We start from the raw sequence: 15,419 nt of genomic DNA, 5'->3' as shown, positions 1-15,419 counted from the left end.
GAACCCACACCCTGTGTCATTCTACTAGGTCATGATAAGGATAAGTTATAGACTTTTATGTGTCAGGTCACCGGGATTTCCAGGATTACTATCAGACCAGCTGGCATTATGTATTTAAACTGGTGCAGGCACAATCCTCCCTTCTAGGAAGGCAAATAAATGGTACTCAATTGCAATTCTTTAGATATTTGGTGAAAACATTACTGAATTCAAGATAGGTGGCCTATCTCCTAGTCCAGTCTCTAAAAGTATTTGTCTGTGTGATTCTGAAGATATTTCCTTCTGTGACCCTCAGTTCTTCATTCATAGGGCAAGGCTGTTGAATTGGATGGTCACTACCATCCCCTACTGCCCAAAGACATCTGCGATGCCAGATGACGGGGGCTCAGCCTCACAGACTAACATGCACCTGTCACTGAAATGGGAGCTAATGATGCCTCCCAGGTCTGAAGAGCGCTGACCTTCTGCTGGACAGGGCTGCTAAGTGTTATTAGAGACAGGCCTCCAAAGCCTCCTCTGTTTGCAGAGCAGACAAGAATGACAGAGATATTTTAAAGTCCCAAATACTCAATATTTACTCAACCAGTGTTAGCTGGGCAATTTCTCATTGGTGGCCAAAACAGATGGCATGAAAGGGAAGTCTCCCATGGTCCCTTGCTCACCTCCCCCACTGCTTCCATGTACCCTCTGTCTGGCCTCCATACTGCAGGACTCCAGGTGCCATTCACATCACAGCCTGTATACCTAGCCTCCCTGGAGTCATGCAGTGCATAGCTGCTGCAGCTGTGGGTGCTGGCCTGGATTCCTCTGTGTCCTCGATGCCCATCGTGCATCCTCACACCTCCTTGCTTTTGTCTACGTAGCTTCCTTTGCCTGTGCAACTTCTCTCTCTTCTCCAACTGGGGACCCCTAGAGTTCTTTCAGAGGTAGCCTGAACCACTCTCTTCTCTGGAAACCCCTGCCTGACTGTCACGCCTTATAGAAGAATTCATCCCCAATCACCCCCCACCCCTTGATAGCATCAGTCACTTTGCTGCTCAGCTCATTATGCACATGCCTGTCTTCCCCATTGGACTGTGCATCCCTCAAGCACCATGACCTCATCTTTGTCATCTCTGAATTCCCAGAACCCCAGTAGTGCCAGTTTAATGCTGAATTTTTAAATGAATATTTACGAATTGAATGCACCAAGTTTCTTTTTACTTGCTGCCCTGGGGTTATATACAGAGAAGTCAAAACATGGATTTGGAAAAAAAAAATCACAAAATATATAAACGTAAAGCTACCATGGACCCTCCTCCCCTCAAAGGCATCATCAGTTATCAAGTCATGAAAAGGTGGCTGTGGGTTGGTACTCTGGGATGAGAGCTGCAGCCTGTCGCTTCCCTTGGACAAAGGGAGCACGGTGACAAACACTGTGCTGCCCTGCCCTGCTAAACAAGGCCAACATTAAGTCAGGAGATGAAACTTCCTGAGGCTTAAGACCACAGGGCCCACCGCACAGGGCCATGTTCAGGTGTGGTCTTTAGGGTCCCCACTGACACTTGGCAGTTCCTCTGGCAAGGCCACTTCTCTGCAGACGGACAGGTGTGACAATTCCTCTGAATTGGTCTAATAGAGGTTTTGATCCCCAAGGACCCAGGGAATGAAGGTGAGGGCCAGGAATAGAATATGAAATGTATGGGGGTGGAGAGAAAAGGGACACTGAGCTTAGCTTTCCCTGAAAGTGTTGACCATGAGGGCAGTGTCAGGATAAACAAATACCTGGGAGTGGTGAGAGACGGGAACGAGGGCGATGGAGACCATGCCATTGGCCAGCAGGCGAACTGTGCCAAAGAGCATCTGAGGGTGTCCCTCCCACCCAGGGGGACCCAGGAGAGCCACTGAGAAGACTGAGGAGGAGGAAGAGCAGCCTTGCCCTCTCACAGATCCCAGAGGCAATCTGTGTCACAGCTACAATTATTAGAGAGAGCAGTTTCCAGGACAGGGCTAGCGTTGATGGGTAGTTTGTGGACAGGTCTCTGAGAGCTTACATAACCATGTCTACCCACTTTTGTCCCCAGTCAATCATTTGTGTACTTCTGCTCAGCCTTGAGGCCACTTCAACCTACTGAGATGCTGAGCTTCTCATTTGTTTTGAGGGTTCGATGCTCCCCCTTCCCTCCAGGCCCCATGGTCTGGGAGCCAGTGAGGAAGGCTGGATATGGAGGTCCTCTAGGCCAGTGGAACTGATCAGCGTGTCAGAATAAGTCATATGACTCTTATCTACGAAAACTTTGGAGTGTCAGCTTGGGACACAAACTTCCCTAAACAGGCTGGCCTTGTTCCAATTGTCACCAGGTTATGCCAGCATTTCCAGGAAGAACCTCAGAGCAGTGCCCTCCACTGATCTTGGTGCTAGTACAACAACACTCTGACTGACTTGCCCTGGTTACCTACCTTCTCTCCCAATAGACCATCAGCTCCCTGTGATAGGGGCTATGTCCCATTATCTTGGTGTCCCCAGGGCCTACATAGAACCTAGGTAGTAAAGAATTTAACCTTACCCAGAAAGAGGGCTTCCTTTACCCTTGGCTTCTAGGAGGTAACCTCTTGGAACATCATGGCTGATAGGAGGGGATTGTCAGGGGATCAAAAACCAGTTAGATTGTTTGAGCCACAGCAACAATATGATGTAGGGTGAAGACTTTCGGTTAGTTGCATGGTATCACCAACCTCCTGGGGCCTGGGGGACTGAAATTAGCCACATGGGAAGTCAACCATGCCTACAGGATAGAACTCCAAACAAAACTCTGGACCCCAAGCTTGAAGGAAGAATTCCCTGTTTGTCAATATTCTATGTATCCTGTCACACGTCAGTGTCAGGAAAGTACCTTTAAACAACATGGGTTTGAGCTGTGTGGGTCCACTTACCTCATGTAGATTTCTTTGATACAGTTCAGTTCTGTAAATGTATTTCTCTTCCTTAAGGTTTTCTTACTAGTATTTCTCTAGCTTACTTATTTACTTACTTACTTATTGTAAGGATTCAATGTATAATACATAAAACATACAGAATATGTGTTAATTGACTATGTTATCGGTAAGATTTCTGGTCAACAGTAGGCTCTGAGTAGTTAAGTTTTGGGAAAATACATGAATTCCTGACTGTGTGGGGGTTTGGCACCTTCTAAATGCCTGTGTTTTTCAAGGTAAACTGTAACTCCGTGGGGAGAGGGCAACTGGAAGCTCTACATTTGAAAATCTCTTGGACTCTGCCCTATGTGCTTTTCCCTTGGCTGATTTCAAGCTGTAACCTTTCCCTGTAATAAACCATAACCATAAGCATAACAGCATTCAGGGCGTTCTGCACATTCTTTTGGCAAATTATCGAAACTAAGCATGGCCTTAGGAACCTCTGAACGTACAGCTGGTGTCAGAGATGACAGTGGTCTTATGTGGACTGCGGCCCCCTCCCGCAAATGTTGCAGAGCCTTCCACATAATGGAGATATGAGACATGGGAAGTCTTACTCAACCCAGGGAAGTTGGATAGCAGATGCACTGGGTGGCCATGTTTAACTGTCCTGGCTTCCACCCCCGCCACTAGATTTTTATGAAGACCTCTCCCTCTAAAGGGAGACCTAGTCATGGAGCCTAATCAAGGGAAACTCAGAAATCACAGACAACAGTATTCTCAGAAGCTGGGAACGTCACCCTGAGGTTGTAGGCTACAGGATCTTCCATCTTGTGCCAACAGTACTCTCTCCCAAGGGATAAGAATATTAAGAATAATTATAAAACTAACGTAGCAGCTAAAATTGACTGAGCATTTTCTAGATGCCAGGAACAATTCTAAGTCCTTTGCATTCATTATCTTAATCTTCACAACTCTGTGAGGTAAGTAAGCTATTACTCCTGTTCCACTGATGAGAAGGCTGAGCAGCAGAGAGAATAGTGACTTGTCCAAGGTCACAGAGCAGGCGTGTGGCAGACCCAGGACTCCAGCCGAGGAACTTGGACTCCAGGGCCTTGGTCTTAACACTACCTGTCCAGCCGCTAGACTCCAAGATCCCTGGGGTCTTCCTGGATGGGTGAGTCTCGACTGCCTTTGTCTACAGAGGGCGAGGGCTTACACCCATTCAGACAAAGCCAGCTTTGGAGTATCATAGGCATTGACCTAAGCAAGCTCTTTTATACGTATCTGATCTGTCCTCCAACAACACTCCAGGGTGGTATTCACCCCATGTGACACAGACTGAGAAGCAGAGTCTGCTTTGAAAATAGGAACCCCCATATGTTCTGGATCCTCTCGAGTCGAATACAGTCGTTTATCTGGCACCTTCGATATATTAAGTTGAACCGCAAAATATGGCTGATATTTGATCGTTTTTGACTAACCAAAAAATGGCAATTTTATGTGATTCAACCTAATGTACTACGTCAGGCTAAATGCGATGGCAATACCAGTCACTGGTAAACAGTATAAATAGGAAATATTTTATCAGTGGGTGGCTTAGCACTTGAAAGCTTAGGGACTTCCAGTGTTTACTCACCTGCATATTAGCCCTTAAAAAGTGCGGATGGATGGCTCCAGGGTCACCAGTGTTCACCTGAGTTCTTCATGTGACATTCCAAGAAAGGGTTAAAATATGACAAATGCTTATGTCTAAGAACCCAAGAAAATTGGTGCAAGTACGTGGTTTCATATAACTCTTATAAACCAGAGACCCAAATTAAGGTCTCAGGTAAGTGACTTAACCTCTCTGAACCTCAGATAAAACAAAACAAAAACCACACAGGAATATCACTTTGCTCCCGGGTGGTTGTGAGGACACTGACATTAAGGATGTGAAAAGATTTCACAAGCTACAAAGTGCTGTACAAACATTTTGTGCTGAATGGTCTTAGGCCATGCCACTGAGTCAGTGCCTGTGTTCCATCAGTATTTGTTCACCTGACCCAGTTTTTGATGGTAACTTTTCAGGAAAGCCTTCTATGTAAGTACTGCATCACCTGGTCATCTGTCTAGCATGCCTGGTATCCCACCGTGCCCGTGCTAAGCAGGCTTGTGACAGCGCGGGGAAGGTGTTGCAGGAGGTGCACCCAGATCCTAGAACCCCAACCTGCACTTCCTCCTCTCCCACCCCGGTTCTGGGAGAAGGGGAGGGGGTGGGAACACAGACACCAGCACCCCTCCTCCCTGGCCTCAGTCCTAGGGGAGAAGTGAAGAGCCAGCCCAGTCTCCAGGAGCCAAAGGAACAGCTTGCACTGCCGGAGCAGGCTGGTGCCAGGAGGGGATCTGAGTCACTCTCTGTCAGCAGTGAGGCACACTGCCAGCCCATCCACAGGGCCACCTGCCCCTCCCCCACTCCCGACACCATCCCCTCCCATGGGGGCACACCTCTGTAGCCCAACGGATACACTGCTCCCAAGCAGAGGGCTCCAGCTCAGCTTTAGGCCACCTGGCACTTAAGGGAGTCCAGGGACTAAGACTTGTTTGCTTAGGTCATCACTTTGTGACACCAGGGTCCCTGGCTGCTCTCTCAATTTCAAACAGCTCAATGCCGCTGCTGAATGACCATGTGCCTCTCCACCACACTTACCTTCAGTGGGTCCCACCATCCACAGGGGCCACACGTCTGCCCCTGACAGTCACAGCCTCCAAGAATAAGCTCAGACTTGCTTTCCCAGCCATATCTCCCATCACTCCTAGAACACAGCTTTGTGTCAGCCCATCCGACTTACTGTCCTCCCCCCACCTTTCCCCAAACATATGCACCCTTTGTTTCACATGGACAATTTTGCTCAGGCCCACTTCCCACCTGCTGTGCCTCCATGTTTTCCCCTTTGCTTGGAAAGTCTTCCGTGTCTAAAGACCCAGCTCATTTGCTACCTTTACCACAAGCGTCCTTCCCTGACAATTTACTGAACTGATGTCCATGAAGCACCTGCTATATGCCAAATTCTGTTCTGGGTGCTGGAATATACTGGAGGATGGAAAAGACTAGCTCCCTGTTCTTATGGGGTTTATACTCCAGTGGGAAGAGGTGGAAAATGTAAGCAAAGAAATGATTCCAGTCCAAGATAAGAAAATCACTGAGTGTGATGTGTTCGAGCATGACTGACAGGCAAGGCCACACTCTAGAAAGCTCTCTGAGAAGGTGACACTAGAGTTGAGACCTCTAAGACAAGGAGTGAGTCATGCCACACCTGAGCAGAAGATTCTAGAAGGAGGGGTCAGGCAACCAGTGTGAAGACCTCAAGACAGAAATATCTTTGCCACTGCACTGGAACCCTGCCTCGTCTTATTTCACATGCATTGCTTGAGTTACCTGCACAGAGCACCCCATGTGATACGTTATTCTCTGTTAAGGATAAACAGGCAAATGACACTAGAAACTTCACTGCAATGCCATTCTGTGTGACTCTTGTTTTCACATGGTTGCCAGCCTCCCTCCGGAATAAACAATAAGTTTCAAGCCCATTGAAGACAGGAACTGTGCCTTCTCCCTCAGTACAAACCCAGGATGCACCTAAATTCCAGAGACCTACTGCCCCCACAGCAGACATTCACCAAGCACGATTCCTACTTCCTGGCCTCTCCTCGCCAGGCGTTCACCTGTGAAGTCTACAAACAAAACTTTCAGGCTTCCTTCCCCACACCCTGACTCAGACTCGCTGGGAGGGGCGTGTCTGTGAGGCTCTCATGTGTAGCCTGGGTGGGGAATCTCTAGCTAGTTGATGGTGCACCTTCCAGAAAAGGAGAGGGGGCAGTCACCAAGCATTCTGATCTGGCCTCTGACCTGGTACTGATCGAGGTGGACCACTGTCTGGGATGCCCGGTTTCTCCATCCTCAAATTGAAGGATTTCCACCGAATGCCTCTGGACCAGCCTTTGACCTTGACCAGCCTGGGTGGTCCTTCAGCCCAAGAGACATCTGGTCTCAGTCATAGTCCTGTAGTCCTTGGTCAGTGCTTGATGGTGTCTGCCTGGTCAGCCCTGGGAGGCAAGCACCGTCCACATTTTCTTAAAGATCCCAAGTAAGAAGTCCGATTTCTTCCCTGACTCCTAAGCTTAAGTTTGATGGGAAGAGCAACTGCCTACCCATGAGGTATTGGGCTATGTCACCCTCACACAGAGCATCAAGAACAGTAACACACTGTCTCTCCCCACATTATCAGGGATGCTATAGGTGTGATCTTGTCTGGAAGCAGAGGGCATCATGAATCATCTGTTTCCAGGCAATTTTCAAGGTAAGATGCACTGCCACCATTCTAAAGGTTCTCCTATGCCTTCTTGTAAGCCACTGCAATCCTGAGCGATGGGTCCTCAGACTACAGAAAGACCTATGGTGAGGATACAAGCAAGGGAGAACAGGATGCCGCCACCACACAAGACGCTGGCAGGGACAGATGGCACTCATTAGAGAGGGAGGCATGCCAATGCGCAGACAGCAGCCCTTTCCCTTCCCCCAGCCTCAAGGGCAGCCTGGGAAGGGCTGGATTCTCCTCTGTTATAGGAACTTGTGCCCTCTGAATTTCAAATCTCTGCAGAGGGAAGGGGCAGCTCCTTCCAGTGGCCCTTGCCCAGATCCAGACATTCAGCCTGGCCAGTCACTCCTCGTGTGGCTTTGAACACAGCACCGTACTGAGGCTTAGATTAGCTATTTGTGAAAGGGTTGAAAAATCCTTATCCAGTTCACTTCTTCAGAAAGTTAGGAAGACAACTCTATAGTTAAATGTTAGAAGTTCCATTCACCACCCGCCTGTCAAATCTTAATAGTTCCTGGGCCAGATAAAATTGGACTGGAAAAGCTAATCACTGAATGAGAAGTGAGCACATAACACAGCCTTGGGGCTCCTGGCTTTTCGGAGGACTGTATGTAATAAGAGTGAAAAAAGCACGAGACACGTGCAGCCTCTGATTCCAGCTCGGCTCCTTGGACGTGGGATAACTGGAGCATCAGCCTTCTCCCCTGTATGATGCTGGTACGAACATCCAGCTCACTGGCCAGCAAGAGAACCGGGAGGTAGGGGGTTCCTAATAAGCAATACTATTGACATCATTATTTAACTCATCTGAGCCCTGTCACTGACTGGGGCAGATAGAGCTGGGGATTGTCCCAGGCTGGTTATTTTCCAGCTCACCTCATAACAGAACACAACCTGGGACCTTGCATTTACCTAGAGAAACTCAGAATCCTTTTTATTATATGTCACTCGTTCTCCCAAGCTCTGAGAAGGGAAAGGGAAAGGCTTTTGAGTCATGGAATGGAGAGGTAAGGGGTTCTGACCAAGGTTCTAGAACAAGGTGAGACAACAATCAGAGAACCCGTTTCTTCAATCTGAACAGGGTTCAAAGTAGAGAGGCCGTGCTCCAGCAGAGGGAGGGCCCCCGCCCAGCCCTGAGCTGAAATGACCACAGGCAGCTGCTTTCTCCCAGAACAGGGCTGAAGAGGCTTGGAGCTCTGGGCACTGGAGGAGCCCGGGGCTGCCACCTCGACCTCCTGGCCACCCAGCCGCCCTGCTGTTCCTACCCAGAGAGCCAACGCCCATGGTTACTAAAGCAAACACTTCTCGATTTCAAGGTCTCTCAGTTTTCAATCCAGGACCTTCGATGCACTTAAAATACTGCTCTGCGTTTCACAGCAGCCTTTATGTAAGTGGGCGGACGAGGGCTGTGCCTGCCAGCCTGCCCTTCCCTGTGCCTCGCCTCCAAAAGCTGCTTGGGAAGGTTGCCTTGCCATGGAGGCCTTCGATGGCTAACTCTCACCATTGGCTAGGGGCTCCCTCACTTCTTTATTTCACTTATTTGCTTTAAAATAGAAATCACCATGGCTTTGTGCATTTATTCGTTTTCTGAGGTCAGCCTCCCCGTGGTAGATGCACAGGAGCTGGATAAAGGTTCATATCTAGCAGTGACCGATGCTCAGAGGATGGGAGAGGAAAGTGCCAGAGATGGGAGGAGAGCCAGGGGAGGCTCACTACCGAAACTGGGGAAGGAGGTTCATAAGACAGGGTACTGTCCAACTCAATCCAATTCAGCTTAATAACCATGGTTTGAGGGCCTGTCTTCCCGGCCATGTTATAGGTCAACACCGTCCAATAGAAATAAAATGGGAGCCACCTACATAATTTAAAACGTCTTCATAAAAGTCAAAAGAAACAAGTAAAATTAATTTTAATAATATGCCTTACTTAACCCAGTATATCCGAAATGTAATCACTTTGACATGTACTCAGGATAAAATTATTCATAAGATATTTTATGTCTTTGCACTAAATCTTTGGAATTCATGTGCATTTTACATATCTAGCACCTTTCAATTCAGACACATGTCAAGTGATCAGTAGCCACATGCGGCTAGTGGCCACTGTACTGAGCAGCCTTAGATATTGGTTACTCTGGGTGTTAGGGATCCAGAATGCATGAATTATGGTCCCGGCCTTTGAGGAAAATGGATGGCCACATGGATACTTCCAACCAAATGCAGCAAAAAGAGGGAGGCTGAGGTAGAACCGGAACTGGGCACACATGAAAGGCAACTCATTTAGTTTACCCTGGGGACTCAGGAAACTCCTGGATGAAGTACAGCTGAATATCAGAAAGACTGAAAGGAACCATTGCTGAGGACAGGCCACAGCATGTGCTCATCAGGAGGAAAGGCCAGCCCCTTCCAGGGGTCAGGCGTAAGCCAGACAGCAAGGGAGTAAGAGTCAGTGAGTGAAGAGAAAGTGGAAGCAGGTGGCCATGGAGTAGACCGAACAGCTGCATGGTCAAAGGAAAAAGATGAGGCAGTAGCAGAAAGAGCAGTAGTAACGGTTGTAATTATGACCATTGAGCACCCATTGTGGGCCTGGTTAAGAGAAGATTTTCAGTTTTGACTTTAGGAGGGGAAATGGAGCATATTTAAATGAAGGGGAAAAGGGTCCAGACATGCAAGAAAACTTGGATAATGCAGTGAGAGAAAATCTGATGAGGACATATGGTAGAAGAATCCTAAACAAAGGTCAAGAGTTTCCATGGAGAAGTCGACCTCAGGCTGTGGGTAAGTAGTTACATATCCCTTTTACTCTGAGTCTCTCTCCTTTCCATGTGGCTCAATGCTCTTCCCTACACTGACCAGGTTTCTGAGCATTCTCTTGAGGAGACACTCAACACTCACACAAATTGTATCTGGGAGATACAGAAAAACCAGTTTGGCCTGTACAATGAGCTGTCCCAATGATCTGCTCAAAGATTGCACCTCAACTCCAAGTAGAAGTTGTGTTCACCAAAGGACCTGAGGAACCCAAGAATGTGTAAGTAAAATGGGAACTAGGAAAGCAAATGCTCAGCAAGAGAGGTTGTGGGCTACTCAAAGGTTACTATTTGGGTCAGGGGGTAGTGGGTGGGCTCACTGTCAGGATATTACTACTCAGAGTAGAGGGCACTTGAAACATCTCTCCCAGTGCCCCTGAGAAGGAATCTTTTGGAGAGATAAGCTTTGGCGCTCCGGGGTCTCAATTTATAAATATCTATTGAGACCCTTTAATATATCATGGAATATGCTAGGTTCTGTGAAGGGCATAGTGCTTAATGCACCATGATTCTCTCTCTCAGGGAGCTTACCATTTGATTTAGTAAGAAAGATAGGACATGTAGGCATATACCTATACTCCAAGGCACTGTGTGGTGTGTGATATTAAAAATACAAAATAGGGGCGCCTGGGTGGCTCAGTGGGTTAAGCCGCTGCCTCGGCTCAGGTCATGATCTCAGGGTCCTGGGATCGAATCCCGCTTCGGGCTCTCTGCTCAGCAGGGAGACTGCTTCCCTCTCACTCTCTCTACCTGCCTCTCTGCCTACTTGTGATCTCTCTCTGTCAAATAAATAAATAAAATCTTTAAAAAAATACAAAATAATGGTGCCTGGGTGGCTCATTCTGTTAAGTGTCCAACTCTTGATTTCAGCTCAGGTCATGATCTCAAGGTTCTGAGATCAAGCCCCATGTTGGGCTCTGCACTGGTGTGGAGCCTGCTCAAGATTCTTTCCATCTCCTTCTGTCCCTTTCCCACTCCTCCCCCGCAAAAAATAGTAAAAATAAATAAAAATTAAAAATAATTTCAGAATGGAACAGAAAGGAGGGAGAAGAAAGTTTTATTCTATGAAGTTGCAATTATGGTTATTTGAGTTAAATCTTTTCCAAGAAGCTTCAGAAAAAGAAAGTGGGGGACAACCTTTATGGAGATGATTCAGGTGGAAAATTTATCTGATACAGATTCAACACACAGATACACAGAAACATTTTCTTTTTAGGAACCAAGAGAAATGAAATGCATGCATCTAGGAAGTAATTACTATTGAACTGAGGCAAATATTGAACAGGGTAGGTAATAGAATACCAGAAGCATGCAGATAAATAAGTGAAAGCAAAACATCTTTAAGGACTGGAGAACTAGCCAGAAGACTCATGGAACCTAATGTTGTGTATTTGTATTTAAATGTGAATGGAAATAACACCAATTAGAGTTCCAAAGAATGAACTGATAATTGACTTGTTCCCTCTTTCATTAGCTTCTATTCAAGGAGCTCAAAATAGCTTCCATTTTTATCTTCAGATTCCCACAACCTAATGCAATGCTAGGGACATAGCAGGTGTTCAGTAAGTGTTGAATGAATAGATAAAGGCATGAATGAACAAGCAAGTGTGTGACTACCTCTGAGAGTGGCTAATGTGAGTTCTAGTGGTCTTACCCACATTCACTAATACTTATTTAACTTTTGGTCAAGACATTTAATGTCTGGCTCCTAGTTTTCTCATCTACAAAAAGGAGATGATTACAGAGACTTCCCAAGTCTATTTCAAGGATTAAATGATGTAGGAAAACACTTGGTAAACCTGGAAATCACTGAAGAAAAAAGTCCTTTCTAAATCAGTATCTCATTTATACAACGAAGGAACATGTTTAATTGAGGAGAGAGACCCCCCTCCAAGTCATCCTTTTCCTATCACCCTTGTCTGGGAATTGTCTCACCAAATCCATTGCTGGAGGGAAAGGTGCCTCACCTTAGTTCCCATGAGGGAGAGCAGTAACAAAGTTTCTGATGAGAAGCGATAACCAGAGGTGTCCGTATGGCCATTCTTGCCTCATGGAGCCAAGGAGTTTCTTAATCTGCTACTTAAGCAGGAAGTTTCATTATCCCTGTCCTGGGTTTTCTGAACCCTAGAATTAAGTCATCAGCGGGAGATGCAGGCTTTGTTCACATGGAAAATCTGCTGATTTATCAACAACTTTTATACACACAATGCACCCAAGCATGCACTGATGACACTTGCCTGCTCTCGACAAGATAACTGGGCCATGTGTGACAATATTAATTAGACAATAGCAGCTGGAGAAGGAATCTGTAGAACTCCCCACCTGCTATGCCATGATACTCTGTTTGCATACAACAAACCACCGACAGGATCTGATGGGTCAAATGGCATAGTTGTGGTTGTCTCCAGGGTGGCAGTTTTTGAAGATATACTAAAGATGCAAAGAGAACCGGACAGACTTTTGGGTTGGAATTTGGCCTCTAGACTACTTGGCAAGGCATGTATTGCCTGGAAGTTGAACACAAAAACCTAAGCTTGACATTCAGGGCTCTCTGGCAGTTTAATTGGAGAAGTGTGAGAGTACCCTGGCATTAGGCTGGGCATTCACATGAGGCAGGTTCAAACCCCAGGTCTTCCTTGTGTAAGCTGTGTGATTCTGAACTATTTAGTTCATTTTAATTACTCTTCTGAACTTTTTTCCATACAGTGGGCCATTATTACCTTCCTTGTAGAACTGTCACGAGAACTAAACAAAATTGTGTATATGTAACATGTCTGTATTTGCATATTCCCCTCTCCCCACCCTCCTAAGTGCTAGTCAAGAGAGGCAACTCACTATGGTTAGAACAGTTACTTTCTCACAGGCATGCTTCTCTCCACTATAGACCATCCCACAGAACACACTGTTCCCACCTATCCCAATTACACTCAGTTCAAACATTTATCTCTGCAAGGTCCTCCAAGACCGCCGGCTAAATGTGACTTCTCCTTTTTCCAAAATGTCACAGCAATTTTGCTAATGGTCTTTCCATTGTGTGTGACAAAATTCCCAAGGGAGCAACTGGTTTTTAATTCCTCTTGGTGCTCCCTTTTGGAGTGAGTTGTCTAGCCTATTATTTTGTGGAAGCCAAGACCATGTCATATGCCATGCTTTATAGAATTTTTGCTACATTGACCAAATCTGTTTCCCTTGCAGTGGATCTGCAGGAAAACTCCTCTGCCCGTTGTTTTTCAGAAGCGTGCAAAAACTAATCTCTTCTTTGTGCCTGGTAAGGATAGAAGAGTCACTTTTTACACATCTCTCAGCATCAGTCCACTCTGAAGTGAACAACATCCTCATTTACTCAAGCAGAATTTATTGAGCCCTGCTATGTGGCAGGACCCATGTCTTCCTCTGCAATCATATACAATTATTGCTCTGATCATGATCATCTGGTTTGCAAACTATCTCTGCAACAGAATCCCTGAAGGAGCTGATTCAAAATGCAGCCTCCTGGCCCAAGCCAGAACTCCCGAATCACAGTCTCGAGGGTTGTGCCTGTGGTATGTGTTCTAACAAATTCCATTCATGAGTCTCAAGCATACTGAAGTTTAAGACCAAGGCTCTAGACCAGAGAGTTTACAGTGGTCATTCACTCTGAAAATGCATCTGAAACCACCCACTAGTTTCTGAGGAAGAGAAAGAAAATGCATGAGAGGTTATGAAGAGATAACTATGAGGACGAGTGGACAGAGTTGGGATAATTATGTTTGGACAGGAGATAGTTATGAAGGTTCCTACCAAACATTCCCACAGCCCCAAAGTTTCCTGTGGGATATGGTAGTCACAGTTCTCACAACTGCAGGGACTGTGGACATAGTCAGCACAAGTGAATCAGGTTGGTATTCCTGGGTCATTAAATGGAAAAGGCATTCACAGGAAACTGGGAGAACTGTTTTCTATCCATAGGGTTCCTTCCGAAGGTCACTGGAGACCGAATACGTATAGACAAGTGACAGACTTCTGTAGGCTCCTTTCTCTAAGACTGAGAAAATACACCTTTAAACGGCGACCCCGTTTAAAGAACAGTTGATTTTCAGAAAAATGGCTCTGAGGAAAAGGAATGTGGAAGGAGAATGGTATCATGATGGAAGGAGCAATGGACTAGGAACTCAAAACCGAGCAAATACACTTTCGTGCAACATGAACCAGTATGTTGTCCGAGAAGGATGCTGGGCATGGAGTCAAAGGGCAAGACTTGTATCCCAGCTTTTCTATTTACAAATGTAAAACTGGGGGTAAATCTCTCAGCACTCTCCGTCTCTTCATCTGAAAGTGTAAAATGTAGATTTTGCAAAGTGTAAAATTGCCATAATAACACCTACCTTGCTCATTCCAGAATTGTTATAAAAGTCAACTAAGGAAACATATATGAAAGCACTTAGTAATCAAAAAATTATTTTGAAATAAATTTTTAAAATTCAGCAATAAAATGTTGTTCTATGGACATTCCGTCTATGCTGAGTTTTTCAAGTTCTTTAATTAGAGAGAAACAATCCAGGATTCACATTATATGAAAATAGTGTTTCTTTTTGAACCAAATTTTACTGAGACAGTTCATAAGAGGTTTTCTTTTCTTTCTTTTTTTTTTTTCTTCTTTTTCCTGGAGGAAGTGTGGAGAAATCCAGCGTATATCTCAGAATCTTTAGGATTTAGTTCATGGATGTCTTTCTTCTTCCAGGCCATTTGTATACAGCGGAAAGGCCCTGAGTAGCCGAAGAGGGAGCCAGTGACACGAACAAAGTGATGGCAAATGTGCCCTCAGAAGACCTGGCATCAGGAGGCAGTGGGATTGCAGGTCATAGGGCTGATGACAGTTTCTTGTAACTGCTCAGCCCACACACAGACTGTGAGACTTGGACGGGGAGAGGACACACAACATTATTTCGTTCCCTGTGGATTCCAGCTGCCTAACCACTTATGCCTTAATCTCCAAATAAAATGCTCTGAGGTCTTTATTATATTTTATTATCGTTATTACTGTTACCACTCTGAGTATCACTATCAATTATATTTTAAGCCTTCACTATGCACCAGGCAGGATTGCTTTATACACACTGCTTCATTCCATCTTCACAGAACTTTGGGTAGGGTTTCCTTACCAAAGATTGATAGCTGAGGCATAAAAAGAATAGGTAGTTGTTATAACCTTAGTCAAAAGAGGCAGGACTCAAACTCAGGTCTTTAACTTTCATGAGTATATTGACACTTCTATAAGAAGTTGCTATGAAACCAGGATTGCTTTTACAGTAAGGAAAATGAGATTTTCTCTCAAAAGATATGACTAGCAATATGTATTTAATTTGCTTTTCCATAAG

The 15,419-nt window shown here is 45.7% G+C and overlaps 1 long non-coding RNA gene across 1 annotated transcript; it reads left to right on the top strand.

Moving 5' to 3' along the window:
• The first annotated feature begins 8,325 nt into the window (after window positions 1-8,325).
• Window positions 8,326-15,042, top strand: LOC125107640 (uncharacterized). Its single transcript, XR_007129616.1, has 3 exons — window positions 8,326-8,640; window positions 10,109-10,283; window positions 14,783-15,042. It is a non-coding gene; the product is annotated as an uncharacterized LOC125107640 (long non-coding RNA).
• The last annotated feature ends 377 nt before the right edge of the window (window positions 15,043-15,419 follow it).

This window comes from Lutra lutra, chromosome 8, assembly GCF_902655055.1.
Source record: "Lutra lutra chromosome 8, mLutLut1.2, whole genome shotgun sequence".
NCBI classification, from domain to species: Eukaryota; Metazoa; Chordata; class Mammalia; order Carnivora; family Mustelidae; genus Lutra; species Lutra lutra.
Note: the sequence above shows the minus strand (reverse complement) of the source record. Positions and strands in the feature narration are given on the sequence as shown.